Below are 27,729 nucleotides of genomic sequence, written 5' to 3'. Positions count from 1 at the left end.
AGTCATTGCCCCTGCATCCAAGCCATTCAAGGGACACCTTATTCCAGCACCAGCCCTCCCAGAGCACAGGATGCCAGGTCTGCCCCACAGTGCCCAGGGACGTGCCCTCCAGCCCCTCCTTGCCCCTCTGCAACCAGGTCATCCCTGCTGCTCTCAGCCCCCAGGCCACGTGGAGGATTAGATTGCACATGAATAAGCAATATTCACTTGGCTCTGAAAGCCTAGAATAAATCCCTTGAGCTGCTGTACGGGAGCAGTGCAATATTTCCCATCTCCTCCCCATCCCCTACCTCCCCCCTCACCCGGCTCCTATTCCATTTGAAGGCCTTTTTTTCTGGGATGTACCTGCAGGTGGGTAACTATATTAGAAAAACACCATCAAAACAAAGCATTCAGAGCAGAATACCAGATCCCTAGGAGGAGTCACTCGACTAACAATAAGGAGAGGTGCTGGAAGAGAGCATCCCCCATCTGACCTCTCTCTCGGCTGGGAGGAGGATGGTGGTCAGTCCTTTGCTTTCTGCACAAACTCCTACTGGTCACCAGCCCCACCTGTGGAAGGAAAAACCTCCCAGAGGCTTCACAGGAGCCACCCACCCTGTGAAAATCCTGCCCTTCAGAAAGGGCTGGAAACGCAAGGCACCCCTGTGGTATGACGTCTTAGTTAGCTCAGGCTGCTTTAACAAAACACCATAGACTGGGTGCCTTAAACAACAGACATTTATTCCTCTCAGTTCCGGAGACTGGGCAGTCCAAGATCAAGGTGTGGGCAGATTCAGTTCCTGCTGAAGGTCCTCTTCCTGGCTTGCAGACGGCCGCCTTCTTGCCGTGTGCTCTCACGGCCCTTCTTTGGTGCTTGTGCATGGACAGAGTAGGGTCTCTCTGTCTTCTTCTTCTTATAAGGGCACTAATCCCATCAAGAGGGTCTCACCCTCATGACCTCATCTAAACATTATTACCTCCCAAAGGCCCCACCTCCAAATATTACTATCACATTGGGGGTTAGGGCTTCAACAAAGGAATTTGGGGAGGATGCAAAAATCAGCCCACAGCAAGGTGACTGACACTTTTTACCAACTCACAGTGAATATTCAACAAAAATTGTAGGAGTCAAATCCCGCCTACCACTTACCAGTTGTGCTTCCTTAGGTAAGTGACTTTATCTCTCTGTGCCTCATTTTTCTTACCTGTCAAGGGGGAAATAATGCTCTTCATTGTGATGCTAAGTCACAGTGAAATGTTTAGAACTGTGCCTGACCCATATTAAATGCTTAAGAAACATGAACAATTTTTAAACTCCTTTCATCCTGCCGCCTCCACTCCCCATCCCAGGCCAAATTCCAACAGGTATGCCAGCTACAGCAGAAGTAAATAAGAGGGAAATTTTATTTTGTTGTCTTTGATGAAGTATCACCACCCTCTCAATGGTCCTTCATCAGGCCTGGAAAATGTCTGTTAAACTTCTTTGTCTCTAGCACATGATGGGTGCTCAATTAATCTATTTCAAGAGAAGAAAGAGACAGGAAAAGGAGGGAAGGAAGGGAAAGGTAAGAGGGAGGAGAGAGGAGGAGGGGTAAAGAGGAGAGATAATGGAAGGAATTAGGGCAAACCCAGTCTGTACAAAATTGAACTCATCGGCTATCTCCTCCCACCCTGGCCCCAGCCTGCTTTCCCTCCTGACTTCATTCCTATCAGTGGTATTAACATTTTCTATTGTCTGAGGCTCAAAACTTCAGGGTCATCGTCAACTCTCCCCCTTTCTTGTTCCCCTTATGCATCCAACCACTGACCCATAGTAACCCTTTTTTTTTGAAGTATAATTGACTTACAATATTATATTAATTTCAGGTGCCCAACATAGTGATTTGACACTCTCATCTATTCCAAAATGATCACCATGACCAGTTCCAGCCACCATCTGTAACCATACAAAGTTATTAGTATATTATTAACTGTATTTCCCATGCTGTACATTACATTTATTTATTCATTATTTATTTTATAACTGGAAGTTTGTACCTCCCAATCCCTTCCACTTATTTCACTTATTCCCCCATCACCCACAGCAGCAACCTGTATCTCTGAGTCTGTTTATGTTTTGTTATGGTTTTTCTCCTGTTTTTATTTTTTAGATTCCACATATAAGTGATATCATACAGTGTTTAACTTTGTCTGACTTATCTCACTTAACATAATACCCTCTAGGTCCATCCATGTTGTTGCAAATGGCAAGATTTCATTCTTTATTATGGCTGAGTAATATTCCATTGTATATATACATCACATCTTTTTTACCCATTTTTCTATTGATGGGCCTTTATGTTGCTTCCATATCTTGGCTATTGTAAATAATGCTGCACTGAACATTGGGGTGCATATATTTTTTCAAATTAGTCTTTTGCTTTCTTTGGGAAAATACCCAGAAGTAGATTTGCTTGATCATATGGTAATTCCATTTTCAATTTTTTTTAGGAACCTCCATACTGGTTTTTATAGTGATTGCACCAATTTACTATCCTACCAATAAGTGTACAAGGGTTCCCTTTTCTCCACATTCTTGCCAACACTTATTTGTTGTCTTTTTGATAATAGACATTCTCATAAATGTGAAGTGGTATCTCAACGTGTTTTTTTTTTAAATAAATTTATTTATTTATTTATTTATTTTTGGCTGCATTGGGTCTTCATTGCTGCATGTGGGCTTTCTCTAGTTGTGGCGAGCTGAGGCTACTCTTCATTGCCATGAGTGGGCTTCTCATTGCGGTGGCTTCTCTTGTTGCAGAGCACTGGCTCTAGGTGCACGGGCTTCAGTAGTTGTAGCACACGGGCTCAGTAGCTGTGGTTCATGGGCTCTAGAGCACAGATTCAGTAGTTGTGGCGCCTGGGCTTAGTTGCTCCGCGGGATGTGGGATCTTCCTGGACCAGGGCTCAAACCTGTGTCCCCTCCATTGGCAGGCGGATTCTTGACCACTGCGCCACCAGGGTAGCCCTCAATGTGGTTTTGATTTGCATTTGCCTTATAATTTGTGATGTTGAATATTTTTTCATGTGTCTGTTGGTCATCTAAATGTCTCCTTTGGAAAACTATTTGGGTCCTCTGCCCAATATTTAATCAGGTTGTTTGTTTTTTTGATGTTGGGTTGTGTGAGTTCTTTGTATATTTTGGATATTAACCTCTTATCATTGTTTGCAAATATCTTTCTCCCATTCAGCAGGCTGCTTTTCATTTTGTTGATAGTTTCCTTCACTGTGCAAAAGGTTTTTAGTTTGATGTAGTCCCATTTGTTTATTTTTGCTTTTGTTTCCCTTGCTTAAGGAGACATATATTTAAAAAAAAAATGGCTAAGACCAATGTCAAAGAGCATACTGCCTGTGTTTTCTTCTACGAGTTTTATGGTTTCAGGTCTTACATGTAAGTTTTTAATCCATTTTGAGCTTATTTTTGTATATGGTATGAGAAAGCAGTCCAATTTGATTCTTTTGCATGTAGCTGCCCAGTTTTCCCAACGCTATTTATTGAAGAGGTCGTCTTTTCATAGTAACTCTTCATAATGTTTCTCAGACATATTTTTTTTCCTTTTCTGGTAACTCTCACTGTAGTTCACAGCTTTGTCATCTCCCCTTCCCCATAATGTGATGGTCCTGCCTCTAATCTGTGTCCTTGCAACCCATTCTGTCTAATGCATCCAGGTTAATCTTCTTAAATTACCATTCCCACTGCATTATCCTCTTTCAGAAACTGACAGTGGCCCTTTCCCATGGGCCCCCGCATCATTCCAGCCTCATTCTCCGCTTCTCTTCTGTACAGATGCCCTCCTCCAGCCTGATATGTCTTCTCTCTGTTCAGGATGCATTAAGTGCATTTGCATCATGAAAAATTTCAATTAGGTGCTAGACCTGAACTGTCTGAAATGGTAGCTATTAGCCATGCTTGGCTACTGAGCACGTGACATCTGGCTAATGCTACCAAAAACTGAATTTTTAATTTTGTTTAATTTAAGTTAAAAAGCAGAAGCAGTGTAAAATATTTTGGCATTAGACACGCTTTTATTGTTTTGATAGAAGCCCATTTCACTTTAACCATCGTATCCTGTGAGATATCACTGTTGTACTGTAGTACATGTATCAGCAACGTGTGTCATTTCTTGTACTGAAAACACAGCACAAAGTGGGAGAGAGATAAATTAGGAGTTTGGGATTAACATATACATACAACTATATATAAAATAGATAAACAATAAGGACCTACGGTATAGCACAGGGAACTATGCTCAATATCTTGTAATAACCTATAATGGAAAAGAATCTGAAAAAGAATTGATATAAATATATGTATGTATAACTGAATCACTTTGCTGTACACCTGAAACTAACACAATATTGTAAATCAACTATATTTCAATGAAAAAATAAAAGATAAAAATAAATAAATAAAAACAACACTGGTTGTGTCAGTGTCAATGGATTGATTCAGTTGGAATGATTTTATTTTCTAGGCACTGATATGCCACCGTAATGTGATTTTCAAAATATTTTATGCAGATAGCATGAGCTACAGTGACACCTATTCCTTTTGGTTTCTTTTAATGTACCTAATAAAACACGTAAAAATACATATGCGGCTTGTATTATATTTCCATCGAATTGCTCAGTAGTAACTCTGCGTGATGATGACACGCAGGAACCTAATGGTAAGGGAGGTGGGAAACGGGCCTCCTGGAGATGGTTACGGCAGCCTCTATATTGATCCAGTCCTGCCTGTGGCATCTAGAAACCAGCTTAGGCACAGTGGGGACCTTCAGTAAATGCTGCAGAAGGTGGTAGAGTGTGGTGAGTAGGAGGAGAAGATTGGAATGATCAGACGCTGAATTTGAATCCCAGCTCTGACAACATGATGGATGACTCCAAGCCTCAGTTTTTCCATCTGCTAAACTGGAGTGTTAACATTACCGAATTCAGAGGGTTAGAGAAAAATGACATAAGATAATACCTACTCTTAGCATGGTACTTGCCGGTAACGAGTGCTCAATAATTGAGCACTAATAAATTAGTTTTGGAGGCCCTTCGATTCCTCTTCTCTGTGATTCCCAGTCACATGGTTGCTGCAGAGGATGACCTTCTGACTCACAGATGAGGTTCATTGCAGCAATAAAATCCCCTCATAGAGAAGTATGTTTTACCCACAGACTCAGCACAAAATGCATTCTCAAATGCCCATCAGCTAACCACAATGACCTGCCCTTGCAAATCCCATGATCAGCTCTGAGCTCCACCTCCAGCCGCCCTGGGATGGGGCGTGGGGGTGGGGTGGAATGGGCCCTGTTTCTATGCAGTTCCCGTTTGTCAAAAAATAATCTTCAGGATGCCTAGCCCTCCTCCCAAAGCACACCTCCAGGCTCTCCCAAGGTCAACTGAACCCCCAGGCTAGAAGTCACTGGAATTGTGGTATAAGTGACTCTCCAGAGAAGTGCTAAGGAAAGCCTCTTCTCCTTATTCTTACCTTGCTCTCTGCCGATATAAGAGGATGTGCTGGGTCCTGGCACAACCCCGCAGACAGACCAATGTCTTGGAAACCTCTCCTGGGGTCTTGCCAGGCAGGAGGAGAGGAAGCAGTTGTATAGCTGAGTCATTGGAGCTCATATTCTCTCCCAGTGCTTCTAAGTGGAGAAGAGAAACAACAGTGATTTCAGACAACACTCGAAGAAACAAGAAAGCAGAAACCAACTCCAAGCTCTCTGCAATGTTCTGGGACCCAGAACCAAGGAGAGAGCCAGAGTCTTGGATTTAGAACCAAAGAGGCAGAGAGTAACGCAGAGAGCAGAGCACCACAACCTTCTCACAGTGAACGCACATGGGAGCCAGTCCTCTAGTTAAAGTAACCAATAAACCTACAATGGCTGTTAGAGTCCCTCCAGTGTCACAGGGAGCTGTAAAGGGGTCTTAAAGGAGAGGAATAGCAGGACCCTTGTGGCTGTGACTGACACTTTTTCTAATGAAAGAAAGAAAAGAAGGAATTTATTAAAAGGATCCTGAGTATCTCCCATAATCAGAGCTAAGATTAAATAACCAAGCCATGGGAAATATAGAGATGTGACAACAGACCAGCTTCGTCTATGTGGCAGAATTACTCCAAGGAGCAGAGATTACTGGGAGCCTAGGACAACATGCATTCCTCCTTTCCTCCTTAGAACCCCAGTTTTATTGGGCAGCAATGGTTCCCAGCTAAAAGATTACATTTCCCAGCTATCTTTGCAGCTAGGTTTGGCCAGGTGACTAGGTTTGGGTCAATGAGATGTGAGGAGAAGAGTTAGGCCTTCTAAAAAAATGAGAGCCATGCTTTTTTCTCCCTTTTGTCCTTCCAACCTCCTGAAATGCAAATAAGACCACTGAAGTTCCTGCACCCTTACTGGAACAGGAGGTAACTCAGAGGCTGGAAACTGCCCTGAAGATGGAGAAGCAGAAAGATCGGAGCCTGACCTTGGAGCCCTCAGCTGGCCCTGCACTGCCTACTTCTGGACTGTTTTTACAGAAGAGCAACATATATGTCTATTTTATTTAATTACTATTTTTGTTTAGTTGTGCTTTTTTGTGGCATGGGTGGGATGGGGGTTTCAGTTAAATGCAGCAAAATCCAATCTTAACTGATATACTACAATTAGGCTGTCTCCTATTTACTGTATCTTTAAGCAGACATGGTCTGACTAGCTTCCTCAGTTCTTAATTCAAAATCCTGGGAAAGCTCAGATTGGCCCAGCCTGGGTCAGCTACCATCCCTGGACCAAGCAGCTATGGTCATGGGAGCATATCCTGAGAAAACCAGGAGCTGAGGGGGGAAAGGGTGGAGCCCATGCTGATCTCTGCCCACAGAGGGAGGGGTAGCAGGTCATAGAAGTAAAGACAGAAATGAGTAGACAATGCCCGCAAGTCTACTATAAGAAGAGATGGGTTTAAATTACCTTAATCTTGGACGGACCTAGAGATTATCATACTAAGTGAAGTAAATCAGACAGAGAAAGACAAATATCATATGATATCACTTATATGTGGAATCTAAAATATGACACAAATGAACCTATCTATGAAACAGAAATAGACTCACGGACATAGAGAACAGACTTGTGGTTGCCAAGGGAGAGGTGGCTGGGGGAGGGATGGAGTGGGAGGTGGGGTGAGCAGATGCAAGCTATTATATATAAAATGGATAAACAACAAGGTCCTACAGTATAGCACAGAGAATTATATTCAATATCCTATGATAAACCATAATGGAAAAGAATGTAAAAAAAAGAACGTATATATAACTGAATCAGTTTGCTCTATGGCAGAAATTAACAGAAGATTGTAAATCAACTATACTGCAATAAAAAAGAAAAATAATCCTTTAAGGTAGTTGTGTAATATCCCCATTTTACAGAAACAAAACTGACACTGAGAGCGGTTAAAGTCACTTGTCCAATGGCTCACAGCCAGGGAGTATTGGAGCTAAATTTCAAGTCAGGGTACAATTTCTATCGTATTAATTATTTGTCAAGCTCAATTCATTATTGAGCTTCCCTTACAGAGAGAACTGGATTAGAGATGACATACCTCCCCTCCCATCCCTACCTCCACCCCCTTAAAAAGACACAGCTCTGTAGTCATGTCACTTAGAATCTAACTGGGGGGAGGGAGCAGACAACAGTGAGCCTATGTAAAATTACAAAGCAGGAAAGTAACTGTAAATTAGATAATGTCTCCAGGAGGGATGGATGTGTAAGGACTGCCCGTCAGACCCTCCAGGAGAGTCGGCCATGATGCTGGCGTTAGCCAGAAAATCTGTGAACCTGGCAGCAGAGCTGTGAGAGCAACAAATATCTTTACTGGAGCTTTTTTTAAAGAGCTTTTGATTAGCCTGAAACATTAGTGTGACTTATTTTCTCAGCTCTGGTAAATATTTAATTATCAAAAATAATGGTGTCTTTTTTTTTTTTTTAACCTTTTTGAATCTAAATCACAGTGAGAATTTTATTAAGGCTGTCTTGGCAGTGAATGGCATCCTAGTGTGGCATCTTTTAACTGACATCCCTATAATTAGAAAGAATTGTCTTTTCATACCACAAATTTGAACTGGCTAATTACTCAATGAATATTTAGCTTCTCACGTAGGCAAATATTATGTGAAGAGAGGAACTTTACTGAATAAGTTTTCAACCCAGAAAACTTCCCAGCAGCCAGTTATGACCCTGTCTATCTGAGGTCTTCTCCACTGCTCTTCACCCCAACTATTCACCACCCACCTCTGCCATCTCAGACTCACATACATGGATGTACACACCATACACACACGCGCACACACACACACACACACACACACCACGTCCTGGCACTTCTGAGGAAAGCCGAGGGGGTCCTTAGTTGTTTGGATTTTCACATTTTTATTTCTTAATACTGTAAAATATTTCTGAAAATATCTCAACCACTCAGAAAATTTAAGGAATAGTATGATAAATACCCTTGTGCTCATATCCCAGCATCAAAAATAAAACATGACCAATAAGGTTGGATGCCCACGTACTGCAGCCCCTTCCTCCCAACCCTCCCTCCCACTCCCTATTCCCGTGCTCCTAAAGTTGACCATCTTTGAATTTGGTGTCTCTATCCCTATGTATCATTCATAAACAGTACATGGCTTGGTTTTGCATAGCTTACAGCTCTTATAAGTGGTATCACAGTGTATACACTCTTCTGCAACATGCTTTTTTAGCTCCATGGTGTCTCATAGAGTCATCCATGTTGATACATGTAGTTCTACTTCATTTTTATTGCTGAAAAGAACTCTATTCAATGAGGATTTCACAACTTACTCAACTTATTCATTTCATTCTCTTGTTCATAGAAATTTAGGTTGTTTAGGTTGTTTATTATTAGAGCCTGTGCCTGGAGTACAGTTGCCCAGTTGTAGGGCAATGTATCTTCAACTTTACTAAATACTTCCAAATATTTGTAGCTCAATGAGCAACAGATAAACCACTCAAGAAAAACTGATGTTTTTAACCCACCTTACAGTTTTTGGCCTGAAGGACTGTGTCAGCATTCCTTTCCAATACTCTCCCGTGGCTTCAGTAACGTTCCAGAAGCCTCTTCTATGTTCCTGTCTCAAAGGATGCTGGTGTCAATGAACTGCCAGTCACAGGCCCAAAGCCATGACCCCAGTGAGAAGGCTGAGAAGGCTTACCTGCTTCATGTTCAAGCTGGTCTCCTTCGAGCTCTCAGAGATTTGCAGCAGGCAGGGCGGCGTGATCCCCAACTCTGTCTGACACCCACCAGCACCAGAAGTACAGAAGATCAGTGACATATACCTCAGCTTCCCAGGGCCTCAGCAGGGACTGCAAGTCCTCAGGAAACTAAAACACAGCTCCAGGGGAGGAATATATTGGTTCAGTTGTCCTAAGGAGAAAGCTGAGAAGTCTTAAGGACTTACCTTGTCTGGGGCTCCATTGCACTAGGAGGATTTCAGAGAGGGACAAGCCCTCCAGATCAAAGGAATGAGTGACTGTCTTCTGAAGGATGAGCAAGCACTGTAGTGATGGGAACAGGGGAAAGATGGAGGGAGCACAGGTCGGCCTGATCCCCCAGGAATCTCCTTCTATAAGAAGCTGCTGGGTCAGTCCTTCACCAAACTCTGAAGTGTGGAGAAAAGGGGCTCGTGTCTTGAGAGCTGACCTCTGGTCTCATCAAGGGCAGATTGAACCAGGCATCCAGGATGTGCTCTGGCAGTGTCACCACCAGCCCCATCCAAGAGCTCCCTTCATCCCAGGCTTCCCTGCCCCTTCTGGGAGGGCTGCTTCCTTCCCACTTAAGCACACTGCCAGGTCAAAGTCTACCGGGCTTAGGGGAGCTGAGTGCCAACCTTGAAGAAAACTGTGTTTTCTGCAGCCCTGCAAGCCAAGAAGGAAACGCCCAGGGCAAACTGCACCTGACCCCGGGCGACCTGTCCACATAAGGTCTCCACGTAGCTTTGCAGCCCTGAGATCCTCCGTCCACCTCTGCCACCATATAACCCCCAGCACTTCACAGGACCTAGTCCCTCACCCTGCAGCTGGGGGGTGGTCTCTTTACGGACCTGGTGGTCTCATGTCTCGCTGCCTCTTCGTAAACCTGGGGAGGCCGAGGCACAGCCCTCAGTAACTGAGTACTTCCTTCTGCCTTGAACTTCATCCTCTTCCTCCTTTCCCACTGGGGCAGGAACAAGCCCTTCTGACAGGCCCAGTGTGGCTCAAAACGGAAGGTAGTTCCCAAGCCACTAGCCAATAGCAGAGCTGGAATTTGCCATCAGAGTCTCATCTACAGAGGGAGGAAAGTTCCAGGATGCTGGGAGCTAAACCCCAGGAGGACCAGGGGAGCCTTATCTCTGGCCCCCGGCTGTACAGTCCCCACTCGCACTCAGCTCCGCAACAATGCCTGGACTAATTTCATCCAATTCTACTTTAAAAAAGAAAACCCCGGAAATAATTACTTTAGTCAGCCATTATTTACTTAAGTAATTCTTTACTCAAACGTCTTTAGGCTTTATTTTACTAATACTACATAATTACGTAATTGTGTAATTAGGAAGAAATTAAATGACAAATGTTTGCTGAGAACAAATGGAAAAAAAAATAGATCCTTTATTTCCCTGAGTGCTCTCGGCTCAGTATGTTACATCTCCTTCCCCTCCTCCCAGCTTTCCCCGGTCTCCCCACCCCCAGCCTCCCGCAGTGGGGATCAAACAGGAGGGGTACCTGGACACGTAGCAGCAGGTGTGGGCACCCTGAGCTGGAGGCAGAAAGCAGACACCTGTTAGAACTAACCTGTGTATCTCTCTCTACAGCCCGACCTCCCTCCCCGGGTGGGAGGCAGGAGTCAAGCCTCCTTTGGTTTCAAACGCTTACTGGCCCGGGAGATCCACGGAGCTCCATCCCACGGCAGCCCGAGAAAAGTAAGCACAGCTGGCCCTACGGATTACCCTCCTGTAAGCAAGTCCAGTTCAGCTCATCCTGCAGATTCCCGGGGCGGAGAGCTTCCCTGTCTGAAGAAGAGGAATGAAGGGTCTACTAGATTGAGAGGGGGATGGGAACACATCTGCTTTGCCACCTTCACAGGGACCCACAGTGTCTGCCTGGCACTCTACCCAAGGAAGAGGCGTGGCACACACCCCAGGACTGAGCTGCTCATAGGGGGACCCATTCCCGTGGGCCACCACGCCTCCTCCCTCCTTTCCTTCTCCAACCTCAGCAGCTGTGGAAGCCAGTGGAGCTTCCTGCCAGTAAAAATCCAATCAACCACCTACCCAACACCCATGGAGTGTGCCTTTTGTTCAAGTTCTGAGGGGGACACAAAAGAGCAGGCAGGCCACAGCTCTGCTCATTAGTACGTCAGCTGCTTGGAGCTTGGCATGTAGATCAGCGTTATTCACAGTAGAAAGTTTCCTAGGCCAGCCTGCCAAAAAAAAAAAAGAAAAGGTCACTTTAAATGTCCCCAGCATCCGTACAAACAAGGAGGAGTCTGCGCCGCGGATGCGGTTATGGAGGGTCACATCTGTCTGCAACACTTCCAGGCTGTGCCCCTGAAGAAGTCACTAATCTTGCCGTGCCTCCATTTGCCCATCAGTAAAATGGGAATGGAGCACACCCTACCAGATTACTGGGAGGATTAAATGAATCGGTAGCAACAAGGCACTCAGAACAGCATGAAGGGTTATTAAGCAGGAGCTGGGAACTACAGAAGCCAACCCAGAGTAGAAAGGCTGCGGGGCGCGGGGGGCGGGGGGAAGCTCCTCCCCAACCCCACCAGCTCTGAGCTGATGATGACTCAGGAGCTGGGGCAGGGCCAGCAGGGCAGGAGGTTGGGAAAAGTTGAGAAAGGTCTTAAAGGGACTCTGGTCCCCAGGGGCAGTGCCATGGTGCCCTGTAGGAGGGACTTCCTGCTGACTGAATGCTCCAGAGAAACTTCTGCCTGGGGCCTCTTACTTCGGGGGCCGACTGTAGGAAAGAACACAGGGCCCCACTCTGTGACATCCTTGAAGGAAACACTTTCTGAGTTTGTCTTTTTTTTCCCCTCAACAAACGGGATCAAGGGATTAAAGTGACTTCCTCCAATGTCTCTATTCATTAGTTTCATATGAAACAGACAAAGAGTCTGTCCAAACACTAATGGTGGGTCTTCAGGTGTCCACCGAGGTGAAGAAACCCTGCTTCTGGCCATCTCAGAAGGGATCGGAGGCGGGGAAGGGGGATAATAGACGGGGCTGGGCACCCTGAGCCCTTGCGACAGCAACAGAGGGAGGAACCAGGGGTTTTGCCTTCCCAGCTCCCCAGTTCTCTCTGGAGAAGAAAGAACGTCCCCTTCAGAGTCTGAATCCCAGCGCAGCAACTTGCTATCTGAGTGGCCCTGGCAAGTCGTGTGACCTCTCGGAGCCTCAGTTTCTTCTTTTATGAATCAGGTCTTATAAAATGATTAAATGATCCTTCATGAGATTGTTAGAAGTATTACATGAAATAATGCATTATAAAGCACTTAGCTCGGGGCCCTGGCACATCATAAGGACCTAACAGATGGTCATTCATTCCTTCATTATTATTACCATTCTTACCTCATGGCACCGCTACTAGTCCTGCCACCACAGATCAGATCTTAGAGGGGCGTCCAGAGCGGGTGCCTAGGGTAGGGGTGGGTTCCAGGCGACCGCAGGCAGCCATGAAGTCCGTAGAGGAGAGGGGAGGGGCAACCAGGAAGACAGGGGAGTAAAGAAAATTCTAACAGTTGGAGAAGATGGGGCAGTTCGGAGCCAGGGCTGCTGTCCCCATGCACTGTCCAGATATGAGAGACAGACTGGTTGGTAGTTCTCGGCAGAAGACAAACATACACCCAACACGGAGGAAATTCTACCCTTTTCTTTCCAGCATCCTCCATGAAGCTTCGTATTTCTAGGAGCTCCTTTGGGGTCTTTAAATTACAATCTGCTGGGGTTAAGAGTCACTTGTTCTCTGTCAGAGGCTAGCCTCAGAAAACTGCACTTTTTAAGATTTTCCCATATTGACATTCGGCAAACCAGTTGCCCACACCTCCGTCACCCTACTCAGTCTTCTGGGCTTCTGTTCATGGGGCCCAGCCTGGACATGTTCTGTGTGATGCTCACCAGGGCTCTTGCTGTGGCCACGCTCCCACCCTGCATTTCCTTGAAGGCTGAGCTTGGGGTCTTGTCTATGTTGTCCCACCCCTGGCTGCCAGCCCGGCTCCTATATTTCCTTTGCTCCTGCCCGCTCATGGCCTCAGCCACCCCCTAGCTGAGGCAGGTCCTCCCACCTCGTTCTGTGTTGTCCTTTGTTCCAGGCAGCTACAGGGTCAAGCAGCAAAGGAGCCAGGGAAGCCAGAGGGAGAAGAGCCACACCCCTTCTCTCTGGGTTCAATTTCAAGTTTAATTCAATGCCACGGATATTTATAGACCATCGAACACCAGAAGGCTCAGAACCAAGTGTGTGTGAGTGTAAGTGTGTATGTGTGAGAGTGTGTGTGTGTCGGGGGGTCCTCTGATGGGAGAGAGGGAGACTCATCTTTGTTGGTTCAGCTCATGTCTTTCAAAAACATGAAATTCGGGACTCCTTCTGAATGTTCTATAGAACACATTGCAGCCAGCCAGTACTGACCGATGCATGAGCTGAGTTTTTGAATCCCAGGGCTTTCTCACAAGTTGGGTCCCCAGGGTAGGGATGAAACTCTACCCCAGCAGGCATCAGCTGCTCCAAATCTCCCCACTAAGCCTTGCTTTGCCTCCTGTGGCTCGTTGGCTGAGAGCCGGTAGTAACCAGGGTAAGTCTGCAATTAACAAGGTCTCCCCCGTCATCTAACCTTAACAAGGACAGAGACAGCCAGCGCGCAGCCTGCCCTCGCTGCCTCCTCTGTGCTGTTTGTTAGCCTCACAGATTATTATTAGAGGAGCCACAGAGCTAATCACCTCCCTGGTGGACACCCTGCCTCCCGCTGGCTCCGGCTCCTACATCGTCTGCGTTTGACCTGACTTCCCAGGGCTCCCAGGCTGCCTGCTGGCGGCTCCCAGGGAGGAGCAGAGGTGAGCCCACCGGGGCAGGACTGGAGGATCGTCTCCCCCAGGAGGGTGACCTCTGCCCTGAGCCCCCGAGGACAGGGGCTGGGGAGGTAGAGAGGTGGGAGAAAGGAGAGGGAGGAGGAAGTTTGGGGAAGTACTATAAACTAAAAATGCTTTGGCACTTATTCATCTCTGGTTAAGCCCTTGTTAGTACATCCAGAGGGATGTGCACAGGGAAAGGCAGGAAGACCAAGCTACGGCAGAGCTCCCCTCCCACAAATCAATGTCGGGTAATGGAGGAAGGTCATTAGCAATTCTCTCCTTCCCCCAAAGACTGCAGAGGAGAAAACAAACTTCAGTTCCAGCAGAAGGAATTTAAGCAGCCAGAGGAAGAACCCCCTCACTGCGAGGAGGCTTTGCATCCTTGGATAATTTCCATGCCTCCTTCTGCAGCCCAGCTAGCCCTCACCAGTTTTCACCTGGCTTTTCCCCTGCTCAAACCTCCTGGGTGGCCTCCACTGGGCAGGAGGAAGTCTGAAGACAGGAACCTGATGTTGAAGCCATGCCCTTGCCACTTCAGGGCACTGTCTTGGCCTATCTAAGCCCAACTTTTCCTGCAAAGCCAGCTCAGGGTCACTCCAGTCTTCTTCTGGCCTCGGCTCACCTGCCCCGCAGCCTTGTTCCAGGGGTAGGACCCATCCGTGCGTCACACATTTCTGAGCTCTTCCCTCCTAAGTGCGGTATCTCACACAGAGACAGCGATCAACGGATACCACGTGCTTAACACGAGGGACAATGTGAGTCCTGGTTGTTCTGGTCATTTGTAGGATGTTATAATCAGAGTTTTAGAATCACAGGGAAGAAGAGCAAGAAAGGGAATGATCAGTTACAGGACCTTATTACCCCATGTCTTCCTTGTGACCACCCTATTTGGTAGGTTTTTTTTTTTTTTTTCAGTACGCGGGCCTCTCATCGCCGTGGCCTCCCCCGTTGCGGAGCACAGGCTCCAGACGCACAGGCTCAGCGGCCATGGCTCACGGGCCCAGCCGCTCCGTGGCATGTGGGATCCTCCCGGACCGGGGCACGAACCCACGTCCCCTGCATCGGCAGGTGGACTCTCAACCACTGCGCCACCAGGGAAGCCCCTGGTAGGTATTTTTATTCCCATTTTATGTATATGCAAACTGAGGCTTACAGAGGTAATTTGCACAGGCCCACATAGCCAGTAAGTAGCAGAGCTCTGGGATACGAATTGAAGTCTAACCCCAAAGCCTAAATTTCCTTCACTATAGGATGTCCACCTTGGTCAAAACTCCCTTAGATGTGAGGTCAATTTGACCTAGGCTTCTATTACAGAACTCACACAGGATTTGCAAAAAGGTGGAGTAAGTGAGACATCACATTTCATATCACGTCCATATCCTCACCACCCCTTTGGAAGAATCCCATTTCATTTAGTGATTTCTGAAAATGAAAGGTACTCACTAATTCAACAAATGTTCAGTAAGGAAACTGAGTGCATGCAATATGCCAGGTTCTGTTTTAGGTGCCAGGAATACGGCAGAGAACAAGACAGATAAAAAGCCCTGCCCACTCATCAACAACAAAACAAATAACCTGATTAAAAAATGGGCAAAGAACTTGAATAGATATTTCTTCAAAGAGGAAATACAAATGGCCAATAAGCACATGAAAAGATGCTCAACATCACTAATCATTAGGGAAATGCAAATCAAAACCACAATGAGAAATCACTTTACACCCATTAGGATGGCTATTACGAAAAACCAACAAACAAACAAAAACAGAAAATGAGTGTTGATGAGGATGTTAAGAAATGAGAACTCTTGGGCTCTGCTGGTGGGAATGTAAAATTGCATAGCCCCTATAGAACACAGTATGGCGGTTCCTCAAAAATTAAAGATAGAATTGTTACTGAGTCCCGACTTATACCGCTTTACACACGACAGACCAATAAATCGAGGGACAAATTGTTGGGGCAAGGGATAGCGACTTTATTCAGAAATCCAGCACACCAAGAAGATGGGTCTAGCATCCCAAAGAACCATTTTACCTGAGTTAGAATTCAGGCTTCTTTTATACTACAAGGGGAGGGGATGTGGTTGGTTGGTGCCAATTTCTTGGTACCAGAATCCTTTGTTCTTGCAACTGTCCATGTAGATCTGGTCACAATGTTCCTCCAACAAGACAAATGTTATTCTCTGTTCTGCAACTTTTTATCTCTATATGAATGGGAAAGTGTTATACCTTTAAAGGTCAGAGGCTTGAGAAGGGGCTATCCTGTATATTTCAGGCTACAGGCAACATTCTTTTAGAAAGGTGCAGAGCCAGCATGACTAAGCACAGGCAACAGTGCACAAGGGTTAGCGCTAAAGCAACAGATCCAATGTGGAGTCAGGTTTGTTCTTCTTTGTTACAGAATTATCGTATGATCCCTGCACTTCTACTCCTGGGTGTATATCTGAAAGAATCGAAAGCAGAATCTTGAAGAGATATTTGCGCTTGCATGCTCATAGCAGCCGCATTCACAACAGCCAAGAGGTGGAAGCAACCCAAGTGTCCATCCATCTACAGATGGGTGGATAAACGAAATGTGGTATTTACATACAATGGAGTATTATTCAATCTTATAAAGGAAAGAGGGCTTCCCTGGTGGCGCAGTGTTTGAGAGTCCGCCTGCCGATGCAGGGGACACGGGTTTGTGCCCCGGTCCGGGAAGATCCCACATGCCGCAGAGCGGCTGGGCCCGTGAGCCATGGCCGCTGAGCCTGCGTGTCCGGAACCTGTGCTCCGCAATGAGAGAGGCCACAACAGTGAGAGGCCTGTGTACCACAAATAAATAAATAAATAAAAATAAAATAAAAATTAAAAAAATTAAATTAAATTAAAAAAAGGAAAGAAACTTTGATTCATGTTACAACATGGATGACCCTTGAGGACATTACGCTAAGTGAAGTAAGCCAGTCACAAAAAGTCAAATACCATATGATTATACTTACATGAGGCACCTAGAGCCGTCAGCTTCCTAGAGACAGAAAGTAGAATGGTGGATGCTAGGGGCTGGGGGAGGTGGGGGTGGAGAGTTGTTTAATAGGTACAGAGCATCAGTTCTACAAGATGTAAAACTTCTGAAGATTGGTTGTACAATAATGTGAATATATTTGACACTACTGAACTGTACTTAGAGACAGTTAAGATAGTAAATTTTATGTTATGTTTTCTTAACAACAATTAAAAATAAAAAAAAATTAAAAAAAGAAAGAAATCCCCTGCTCTTGTGGAGCTTCCATTCCTGCACTGAGTTCATGCCCTGCTGGCTTTCTCCTCCCGGGCCTCCTTCCCCTTCCATGGGTGAGAGGGGCCAGGCAGGAAGTCAAGTAGCCATAGGGTTCCTACCCCTGCACTGCACACTCACGCCTGACACCCCAGCATTTCTTTGCAGGTCTCCTCAAGCTGGGAGGCTCAGGCCAGCTCCTCTCCTAACCCCTGTGGCTCGCCTCACTCTCACTGGTGCCCCCTGGAGGAGGGTCATGATAGTGCTCATCACAGCCCAGATGGAGGCTCCTTGAGGGCACATCTGGGGTTCACCTCTGGAAACCAGAGGCCTTCTCGGTTTCACCCCCCAGACTCTCCAGGGCCAGGAGTCTGTTGACTTGTCACAGATCCCCCAAGGGGCGTGCATGCGGTGTGTGTATATGTGTGTGCGTACACACAGAGTAGGGGTAGGAAGGTGGACGCGGGAGGAGTCCTTCCGGTGGGACCACAGATGTAGCCAGCTGCGCGCAGGCCTCCAGCAGCCGGCCCTTTCCCCAGGGGGCCCACCTGGCGCTAATCGTGTGTTGTTCTGCCGTGGATGCAGCTTCTCCCCCAAAGTCCTCTCTGTCCAGATGTTGTCATCCGCCAACCCCATCAAGGGGGGCTGGCCTGGGGTCTGGCTGTCGCCTGTCAGCCCTGACATCTTCAGTGGATAATGGAACGCGAGGATGTGAGAGGCAGAGCAGGTGCATGCTAATGAGGAGATCAATTTTAATTATGATTTTAATTAAACACCCGATCCAGTAGGAAATATGACAAGAGCTGGGCTGGGGCTATGCAGCCGGGAAGGAGGGAGAGCTGTATGGGGAGGGAAGGAGCCTCCAGGAAGCCTCAGGATTTAAAAGAATAAAGGGCAGCACAGTTGGGAAACGGAGAAAAACCTGTGCAGCCTGAATTTTGCACCTAGCGAGGCTCTTCCTCCAAAGAGTGCTCAGACATCTCAACTCCTGCAGAGAGGGTCTCGGCCACGAGGAGGCCTCGGAGAGGGCCAGGCCCGCCCTCTGTTCACCTGGGGAAATCGAGGCCCCGGGAGCGGGGAGCTGTGACTGTCTCTGCTCTGTCCCCACAACATGCTGCCCAGGTCTCCAATCAAGTGCTGATCACACCGCATCCTCCTCGACTCCTCCCAGCCCCCATCTGTTTATATCAAGTGTTTATAAAGTGAGGGCTGTTTGTGCGATGCAAACGCTTCAGGGGCAAGGCCACAGGTGGACACTTAGAGGGTTGTTGATGCTCCTGGTGGCCATGCCTCCTACCGCGAAGGACTTCGCTGTCATAAGGGGTCATCCCCAAACTCCACATTCCACTGGTGCTCTGAACAGTACCTGGCATGTAGTAGGCATTCAGGAAATGGTGTACAATGAATAATTACATGACAAAGAAAGTCCCTCAAATGTAAGGAGAAGTCAGGAGTGCACCCAATTAGTCAGTTGTTCTCAAGTCAGGCTATCAAATTTCTCAACACTGCCCTGATTGGAAGAAAGCATTGTGTGCCGTGTGTGTGTGTGTGTGTGTGTGTGTGGGGGGGGGGGGGGGGGCATTGCTGTGTTGTGTAAGTGGTGGCAGATGACAGCAGCTGGTGGGGAGGAAACTCAAGGGGGCAAAGGAACTAATGCTGCGGGATTCTTGATAGCAGGCAATTCTAGAATAACGCAATAGCAGAATTGCCAGAGATGTTATGGGTGAGCGCTGCCCACCAGAACTTTTTGCAGTGACGGAATGTTCTATACCTACATTGCCTGATGCAGCAGCCAGTGGCCACATGTAGCTATTGAGCATGTGAAATGTGGCTAGTGTGACTGAGCTGCTGAATTTTGTATTTAATCTCAATTCATCTCAATTCAAACAGCCACACGTCACCAGTGGCTACCATATTGGACAGCGCAGTTGTAGATCACCTAATCAAATTCTCTCTTGGTCCAGCAGAGGAAACTGAGGCCCAAAGAAGTAGTCCTTGGACATCACCCAAGCTCACGCATAGGCCTTCACAGCCAGCGCGTTAAGGCTCCATCCTCTATGGCTTTCTGGTGCATAAACAGAGAGCTTGTCAGCGGCTTCCACTTCTGGGAATGTTGATAAAGTCCCTCTATAAGGCCTAAGGGCCAAGTGCAGAAAGATTCTGCCCAGTTCCCCAGATAAAGTTGCACTGGGAAGAGCTGGAGGCCAGGGCAAGACTTGACTTAATAACCCAGCTACTTCTGCCTTGTCTCCACCACCACCAGTGCCCCAGCAGGCAGGGCCCTTCTGGTTGTTCCCACCTAGGTAATGTGGGGTCTTCCCAGCCTGTTGGCCTGCAGCTAAAGTCTTGTCACTGGCGTGAACAGAGAAGCTGAGATTGGAGATGGTGGCAGAAGTTAATTGGGATTAGATGCGCATGTTCCATGGTTAATGAAAGCGCAGATGGTCCAGAGCTACTTCTTAAGCCAGATTATCTTCTAATTACTCTCCCCTCCTCCCTCTCTGCTTCCTCTTCACCCTACCTGCAGCAGTCCGCCTCCACAGGTGCTCTGGAGAGGTATCGATTGGGCTGTTTCTCCTTCTTGCAAGTTATGACTCAATATCTAAACCTTTTCCATAATAAATGAGGTCATTTGCAGGAGGAAAGGAGAAAACAGGGACTCTGGGCCTCACTCTGACACACCCATCAGCCCCTTCTTTCCTTCCCTCTTGTCTCCTCTGCTGTTTGCTTCGTTCTCGGGCTGCCAATGGAAGAGACAAAGGCAGGGTACCCACAAATCGCTCCTATAGTCAGAACACAAAGGATGTCTGCTGTCAACACATTTCAGACTCCCAGATTGGCAGTGACTGCAAATCAGGGAAAAGCATGGGCTACAAATCCCCAGAGAATTCCCCCAGCCTACCGCAAAGCCCCCCACTGTTGGAGCAACTGAATTCCAAGCTTCAGATGAACTCTGGTTCTCAGACTCTGGGAGCTAGCTTACCAGGAGCACCTTCTTAGAAAAGACCAGCTCCGAATTCTCTCTTCCTTTCACATGAGGAAGAGATGGAGAAGGACAGAAAGTTAAGCAATTTGCATCTGTGATTCAAATTTGCTCCTCCCAAATCTGAGCAGGTTCCCTAGCAGCCAGACCCTGGTGTGCGGTCACACTGTCCTTAGACCCAGCTCCGCTTGGTGAGTTCAGGACCCTCAAAGTAGGACAGAGGCAGCCTCGCTGTGGCCACGGCAGTCCTCCTGGTAAGGAAGGACCCTGCCTGTCAGAGACCTGTTAGCTGAAACAGACAAAAGCGTGAGAGACAACCTGCTGACCTTCTGGGGCACAGGGGGAGAGAGGTGCATCCAGGGCGAGAAGGCAGCGCGTTGTGAGACAGGCTATGAAGCCGTCAGCAAGCAAAGGGCCAGGGACAGACACAGCGTGTAACCTTGTACATTGGCCCTTCTCATGCTAACTGCGGTCTCCGTAGGAGAAAGAAATTCTCTCTTTAAAAGAACTGACAAAGTGGTTTTGCAACTCCCAATCAATAATTCCTTTTGCCCCTTTTTTTTTTTTTTTTTTTTTTTTTTGACAGTACACGGGCCTCTCACTGTTGTGGCCTCTCCCGTTGCGGAGCACAGGCTCCGGACATGCAGGCTCAGCAGCCATGGCTCACGGGCCCAGCCACTCCACGGCATGTGGGATCTTCCTGGACCGGGGCACGAACCCGTGTCCCCTGCATCAGCAGGCGGACTCTCAACCACTGCGCCACCAAGGAAGCCCTCTTTTGCCCCTTTCTTAAGGAACTCCTTCCTGAGAGCGGTGTATCTGCTAAAGGAACCAGCCAGCGCCCCTCTGTTTGCTGGTGCCCAGCCCTCATGCCTTCTTCAATTCATTTCAACAAAGTCATTGAGCATCTACTCTGTGCTTTCTTTTGTGTCTCCCCGCACCCCCGGAGAACAATGGCTCTGGAGAGTGAAGTGGGGGTGGGGGTGGGAGTGGGGAGCCAGTGGCAGGAGCAGAAATGGAAGCAGAGGAGAGCAGTGACGGACACCATGTCTTAACGGGTATTCAGATTCTTGCCTGGCTTGGTTTTGTCCCCAGCATTAGCCTGTCTCCTAGGGTTCTCCTTGCCTTGGGTGACACCTTGAGCCTCCCCCAGCTCGCTTACATGTACTCAGTCAACTGGGGATGACACCAGGCTCCAGACAAAATCCAGGTGGGAATGCCGGCCACCCATCTCCAGGGTAGTACATTCAAAGCCAAACAAATGTAGCATTATTTTAAGCTGCACACCCACACAGCGCTCCTAGGAGCATCTAGGCAGGGAGACCAGCAGAGAGATGAAGATTTCAGCCTGACAGCCAGAGAGACCCACATCTTGCCCCTGACCCTGAACGAACATGTTTCTTCTCCTGCCTGGGACTGTCTTCCCATTACCGTGCTCTGCAGACAATTAGCAAGCCCTGACCAAGAGACAAGAACTTTATTAGCACTGGTAACATCTCACATCAACCCAGGCCTTGCTGCCCAAGATCACCATGTACCCTGTAGGCAAGAATCCTCTTCTGCCCCCCTCCTCTGGGATGGGGGAAGTGTGGATGGAGTTGCTCCTCTCTCAAATTGACGATGTTGCAACCAGCGCTCAGAGCTTAAGGAAAACGCATCCAGTTAGAGAATAAATTCAGGTGGAGCCTTGACATCCTCATCTTTGAGTTTTCTCACGCCTACTGACTGTGGCAAATCCATTAACAAGTATTTAATGAGCAACTATTATACGTGAGGCATCACAGGACACTTGCAGATGTCTAAGATAAGACACCTCTTCTTACTTGAAGAAATTTACACTTTTCTCGAGGAGATACATCCAGGGACACTGGTGGCTACTCCAGTGCACACTGGGGAATCCACTCACATGGAGCACAGCAGAGGGGCCCTTGGTGGTGATGCCCATGACCGTGACTATGTTACTCACAACAGGAGGAGGGATGAACCAAACACTGTAGGACTGGGAGGGGGTCATTGTGGGATGAAGGGATGGAAAGGCTTCACCAAAGTCATGGGGCTTGAGTTTAGTTTAGAAGGATGATTTGGGTTTAGTTGAAAGGAGACAGGTGAGGAAGACATTCTGATGGGAAAAATCCCATTAGGTAGGAGATCTGGTCAGAAAGACCCAGAAAGAGTTCAAGAGACACTGAACAGAACAGTTTGGCTGGAAAGGAGAGCTTATGTGAAGCAGAGATGGGAGACCTGTTTGCACATGTAAACTGGGGGCCAAACACCACTAAAGAACCCCAGGCTGAACTTTGTCCTGTCAGAGACCCACATCCCAGGTCTTCCTAGTGAGGACAGAGGGATCTTGGGTTTGCGTTACTGGATAAGGTTCAGATCTGGATTTGTGGCTGGATCCCCCGAGTGGCTGGCCGTGCTCCATGGGCTGCAGGGCTCCATTCAGCCTCCACCTTGAGGACCTCTCCCCCACTTCTCCTCACCCGGAGCCTGGCGCCCAGCATCTAAGGACAGCAGGAGTGATTGGGCCTCTCACTGCTGGGGCCTCTCCCGTTGCGGAGCACAGGCTCCGGACGCGCAGGCTCAGCGGCCATGGCTCACGGGCCCAGCCGCTCCCGGACCGGGGCACGAACCCGTGTCCCCTGCATCGGCAGGCGCACTCTCAACCACCACGCCCCTAGGGAAGCCCAGCAGGAGTGATTTCTTAAATCACTTAAGATTTATGTGACCCCAACAAGTATTTAATATCTGTAAATTCCCTTGAAACCTCTGTTTCCTTAATTGTAAAGAGGGGGTAATAATAATACTTATCTTACAGGGCTGCTGTGAGGATCAAATGAGCTAAACCACGCAAAGTGTTTTGGCATATAGTAATTGCTCTGTAAGATTGGGTATTATGATTATTATACCCAAATCCCTAATAAATTGTAGCTGTTCTTTGTTACGATGGCACTTAATTTCATTCCTTTATCTAGCAAACGCTCAAACCTCAGCTGAAGTATTATGTCTTCGGGAAAGCCTTCTCCATGTCTCCCAGCAAGAGGTAGTTAGTTATTTCCCCTGTGCATTCCTATAACACCCAGCCCACGTTTCTATTACAGCATCAGTACACTAGATTGATTTAAGTGTCTGTGTACACCCCACTCCACCACAACCACACATGCAGGAGTCTGAGCCACTTGAGAGTAGATTCCATGCCCCCGTTCATCAGCATACAGCCAGTGTCCACTTCAGGGCCTCAGCAATACGACGTTTAAGAAATGTTCATTGACTGTTTAGAAATTACCATAACATAAAATATTTGTTAATTTATGTGTCTAAACATACATAATAACACTTTATTCGTATTCCAGTCGGTGAGGTGCATGCTTTGTTCCATGGGAGCAGCATTCCTTGGAGTTTGAGCAGAATTGGACCACCGAGGGAGCTGCAGCCGGAAAGTAGGATTCCCGCGTGTCTGGCCCCACTCTCAGAGGAATCCTCTGGAGCGTAGCGTCCCTCAGACCACCACTCCCACCTGCAGCTTTGGGGCTTCCCTTCCCTGCTTCAGCAACTAGGCCCTGCAGAAAAAGTCTGAAAAGCATATTTTCATGGTAAGTCAAACCTCCTCTCCTACCTTAAATGAAAGGTATTATTTTTGAGAAGAGAATGTCACACTCTACCACCAAAATTCTGCTTCCTCAGCAGAAACCCTGGCAGTTTCTCTGCACAGCTGGCAGCTCTCCACCCAAGGCCAATGCTGGGAAATTCACCAGGCCTAACGCAAATCATGGGAGCACAAGCTCCTCTGTGATTAAAACAAGGGAAAGCAAAGTCAAGGAGCCTTCACTTTGCAGAAACAGGGCAGGGGTAGGAGATACTGTCCAGACATTCCACCCCAGGACCCAGAGCAGGTCCTAACTCTTCTTGGGAAATTCACGCATCACTTTGCCAAGTAAATAAACTATCCCTCCCAGCTCAGCAACCTCTGTGCCTTTCCTGTAATAGATGATATCCTTTCACCTTCATCTTTGGTATCGTATCTATAAAAATATACACTTCTTAGCTGCCAACAAGCTATCAGTCCCTCATCTCTAAGCAATTCATTCTAGAGACAGTGTGATTCACCCACACTGAACCTGCCCTGGGTTAAAAAGCTTTGTACAGAGCTGGGAGGGTGGAAAAGGTGTCAGGCAGTGAGTGGGTTCAAATAAATGGGTAACTGTCTCTACTTTTTTTTTTAAAAAACATCTTTATTGGAGTATAATTGCTTTACAATGTGTGTTAATTTCTGCTGTATAACAAAGTGAATCAGCTATACATAAACATATATCCCCACATCTCCTCCCTCTTGCGTCTCCTTCCCACCCTCCCTATCCCACCCCTCTAGGTGGTCACAAAGCACCAAGCTGATCTCTCTGTGCTTTGCGGCTACTTCCCACAAGCTACCTATTTTACATTTGGTGGTGTATATATGTCCATGCCACTGTCTCACTTCATCCCAGCTTACCCTTCCCGCTCCCCGTGTCTTCAAGTCCATTCTCTACATCTGTGTCTTTATTCCTGTCCTGCCCCTAGGTTCATCAGAACCATTTTTGTTTTTTAGATTCCATGTATCTGTGTTAGCATACGGCATTTGCTTTTCTCTTTCTGACTTACTTCACTCTGTATGACAGACTCTAGATCCATCCACCTCACTGCAAATAACTGTCTCTACTTTTTAATGAGTGAGAAGGCACTTGGAGGAACAGGTCAGAAGCAGCCTTCTGCCCCTTGAGCTTCCTGTTGTGTCAGCTTCTGTGTGTGTGGCCTAGGGGCTGATGAGCTTCCAAGTCCCCAGGCGTCCCAGAAGCACTGGCTGCTTACCTAGCCCCCAGCTCTAAGTACGGGTGCAAGGGCACCGTGGTCACATTTTCCCAGACCTGGATGATTTGGGCCCTACTTAGCCTCTCCAGCCACTCCCGCAGGCTCCTGCTTCCTGACAGAAATGTGAGTCAGCTCTGGGCAAAATCCAGCTGTTTAGCTCAGGTGTTCTGTGTCTTCTGGAGGCCCTATGGCTGCGCTCAGGTGCCGACCTATTCCATCCTGGCACCCTCTGTACGGATTCAGCGTCTCTGAGGCCAGGAGGACAGATGTTTTGCCGAGATGGATTCAGGGGCACAGGTGGTGACCTATGCGTGGCCTGTAAGGTCTCGTGGCAAGGCACCCCCCTCCGGAAGTTCCCCCCTGCAGGCACCTTGGCCGGCAGGGCGCATCATGTCATCGTGCAATGCTTTCCAAGGGGCCCATCTCCTCCGGAAATCTCCCAGTGACCACAAGTACCCTCCTTACCAAGGACTCTCCACTCAGAAATCTCCGGCCTGCTCCTCACTCCATCTCGGGATGGGGCTGTACGCAAACATTTGCTTTGATTTGTAAAATGATCCATATAATTAGGGAAAAGAGTTAAATGAAGGGACTGATTTCAGAGAGCAGGCTCTTAATGACACTAATACCTGACAAAAGGGGTCATTATGATGGGCTAATGGGCCTTGCGTGGCAGCGTTCAGCTCTCTCAGGACACAATCCAACACACTCAATTATCTGCTAATCAGGGCCATTTTGTCAGAGGTTATTGCCCTGAAGTATCAATTATAGGAACATTATTAATACTTTATGGAGAAACCGCTTGCATGAAAGTGTTAAACCCATGGGGCGAGCACTTCACCCTTCCCCTCCCCACTAGGACCCATCATCTGCCGTCTCTTTTCACCCCCATTTAATTCCCCAACTGGGTAGTTTTCCCAGACCCCACTGATTCTATTGGGAAGGAGCCAGGGCCATGGTGATGTTCCCAATCCTGTCACCTGTGACCGAACTGGCACTCCCAACTCTTAATGCCACCAGCTGGCAACAAGTGGCTTAATCTGAAGCCAAGGCATCACTGCCTCAAGATGAGGGAGGGAAGCTGAGGGCCGTAGGGTTGTAGGAACAAGAGGTTTGTGTGTGTGTGGGGGGGTGTCTGTGTGTATGTCTTTCTCTCTGTCTCCCTCTCTCTCTCTCTCCAGTGTTGTCCTCTCAAAGAAATGGAAAACAGATACACAGGGGCCCTCACTTCCGGATACAGCCTGTTCAGGATGCCATCTTTGTTGTTCCCTAGAATCCACTTCTGCTCCGTGCCGGACACAGGAATGTCTCACCACTATGAAGGCACCATCAACACAGAAACTGGAGGAATAACTCTAAAACCATGCAAAGGACTTTAGAGTCAGATCAATGAGAATTCCAATCCCATGACTAACTGGCAGTGGGATCTCAGGCAAGTCACCTAACCTCTTGGAGCTGTGGTTGTCAGATCTCCCAGGACACAGCGTAGCTTAGAATACCAGCTGGGCCACTTACTAATTGTGCAAACTTGAGAAAGTTATTCCACCTCTCTGAACCTAGTTTTTCACACATAGCATAGAAATAGTTCTGTCCATATGCTGGAGCTGTGACGAAGGTTAGATGAAAATGTGCACATAAGCACTGGTCCTGCGCCTGACACATTCCATCCACGGGGAGCAGGATACTTACTCTGCAGTGGGGCTCTGGGGTTGAAATACTTGCTCCTAAATAAACAATGAACATAAATGCTCAATGGAAGTAAGTTCTCTCTGTTCCTGCACTCCTGAATAATTAGATAATGGCCAGGAGGGGGAGGGTTAAGCACTTTTTCCAGCTAGAACAGAAAGCAGGAGTGACCCCTTGAGACCCCTCCCAGTGTTCTGGCGTCGTGCAGAGGTGCCCAGCCCACTTGGGAGAAGCTGGCCTTTGGGAATGGGTGAGAATCTCCACTGTCACGGCCCAGCAAGTCTAGACCTGCCCCTCACAATCAGGCACCTAGCCAGCAGAAAGGAGATTCGGCACCGTGTGGGAATCTCCTGTAATCTGGCTTAGAGGCAGAGTTTAGACTCATGGGAGAAAAGTAAGAAGGAAGGAAGGGGGAATTTGCTTTGGCATTTAATGGTCTCTCTCATCACTGTCAACCCTACTCTGTGGTTTAGAAAAGAGAAGTAAAAACATGGCTGTGCTCATGCCTTCCCCAACTGTTGTTGAGGACCTGGCATGAGTTGAGCAGTGTGATCACAGTCTGAATGGGAAAGGCCAACTCAGGAACAGATCAGTTCTACTAGAGTTTGATCTATGCGCTAATATAAGCATTTATCTATGCATGTTTAAAGCTTCCTGTAACTCCTGGTTAAGCCAAAGGACTGTGAGTTATTCCATTTGGGAAGCAAAGATCAAGAACAGGAATGTAGGGCTTTCCTGGTGGGGTCCGCCTGCTGATCCAGGGGACACGGGTTGAGAGTCCGCCTGCCGATCCAGGGGACACGGGTTCGTGCCCCAGTCCGGGAGGATCCCACATGCCGTGGAGCGGCTGGGCCCGTG

At 47.6% G+C, this 27,729-nt stretch overlaps 1 long non-coding RNA gene across 6 annotated transcripts in view; it reads right to left on the bottom strand.

Annotated features, from left to right (window-relative positions):
- Window positions 1-488: 488 nt before the first annotated feature.
- The window catches only part of LOC307190772, a 42,474-nt gene continuing 15,233 nt past the window's right edge, over window positions 489-27,729 (bottom strand). For 2 of the 6 annotated variants that reach the window (XR_013829535.1, XR_013829538.1), the window contains exons 2-6: window positions 9,215-11,457; window positions 9,039-9,130; window positions 5,501-5,657; window positions 1,830-1,918; window positions 489-1,187 (exon numbers count right to left, since the gene is read on the bottom strand). This is a non-coding gene — a long non-coding RNA (uncharacterized lncRNA). Of the gene's footprint in view, window positions 1,188-1,324; window positions 1,499-1,829; window positions 1,919-4,031; window positions 4,151-5,500; window positions 5,658-9,038; window positions 9,131-9,214; window positions 11,458-27,729 lie in introns of those variants that run through there. The other 4 variants (XR_013829536.1, XR_013829537.1, XR_013829539.1 and 1 more) reach the window with 4 other exon arrangements.

The sequence above is a fragment of the Stenella coeruleoalba genome (genome assembly GCF_951394435.1).
Source record: "Stenella coeruleoalba genome assembly, chromosome: 8".
In the NCBI taxonomy this organism is placed as follows: domain Eukaryota; kingdom Metazoa; phylum Chordata; class Mammalia; order Artiodactyla; family Delphinidae; genus Stenella; species Stenella coeruleoalba.
Note: the sequence above shows the minus strand (reverse complement) of the source record. Positions and strands in the feature narration are given on the sequence as shown.